The 1,109-nt window shown below is 46.2% G+C and overlaps 1 non-coding gene across 1 annotated transcript; it reads right to left on the reverse strand.

Annotated features, from left to right (window-relative positions):
- Positions 1-74, reverse strand: trnat-agu (transfer RNA threonine (anticodon AGU)). The gene has a single exon. It is a non-coding gene; the product is annotated as a tRNA-Thr (tRNA).
- Positions 75-1,109: the final 1,035 nt, after the last annotated feature.

Below are 1,109 nucleotides of genomic sequence, written 5' to 3' on the forward strand. Positions count from 1 at the left end.
AGGCACTGCTGGGATTTGAACCCAGGATCTCCTGTTTACTAGACAGGCACTTTAACCAACTAAGCCACAGCGCCACCCACTGCAATGCAAAGTGACACGACAAACAAAACTGACTCACATTCATGTTCTGGGATGGGATGGGGAGGCAAAAAACAAGAACCTTTGAGGCCTGTGGAAACACAAGGCAAAACACTGTTTCAGTTTTAAGAGGGAGGTGAAATCCATCAACATTGATGGACAAGTTTCAAGACAATACCTAAACATTGTTCTTCAGAACAACAACCTTTAACCATCCCTGGGTGGGCTCCACCCACCATCCTCTCAGTTAACAGCCAAGCGCACTGGCCAATTGCACCACTGAGACACTTGGAGGTCTGTTACTTAAAATATCTTGTGGGCTTTGCTTCCAATGTCGGTTGAACAACTAATTAAAGGGGAACTTGGCAACTCTAGCCATTCTTTCGCTGGTTTTCACTTTTGTCGTCGCATGTTTTCTCAACGAGCACCCCCTTACAGCTCTGGGACGTATATTTCAAAACACTGTTGTAAAAAAACTCACTTGCGGCACCCTCCTCCCCCGTTGCTGGGCAACTATTTTGTGTGGAGCAATGTCTACCGAGGTGGGTAATACATTCATCGTCGCTTGTTCTTACAGCCGGCGTGGCTAACCGCTATTGAGGGGGGCCTGTGCATTTATGTGGAATTGCCGTAAAGCAGTTCGCGTTTCTTGCTCGTTCTCCCTTCTCACAATACTTCCTATTTCAAACTTAACAGGACAGTAGTGCCAAAGTTGCAAGCTTGGTTTTCCACCTGGGGACGCTAGGGGAAGTGGGGAAAATCACCATTTTCACCGGAACAGGCCATTGAACCATCCAAATGATTTCTAAACAGGTTTATTAAGTTGAAATAGTTGCCAAGTTCCCCTTTAAGACATTGCTTAGCAATGGATTCATGGAACCATCAAGTTCTGTTTGAATCCTCGACTGGTTCTGACTCCTGAGAATGACAGCACTCCCTGCTTCTGTGTGGATTTCAGGGGAGTTGTGTCAGTCTGGAGTTTCAGCTTCTTTCAGTAGACTGACTTCACTCAGACCATCAGTGGAGTTCAG

This window comes from Dicentrarchus labrax, unplaced genomic scaffold, assembly GCF_905237075.1.
Source record: "Dicentrarchus labrax unplaced genomic scaffold, dlabrax2021, whole genome shotgun sequence".
Lineage (NCBI taxonomy): Eukaryota > Metazoa > Chordata > Actinopteri > Moronidae > Dicentrarchus > Dicentrarchus labrax.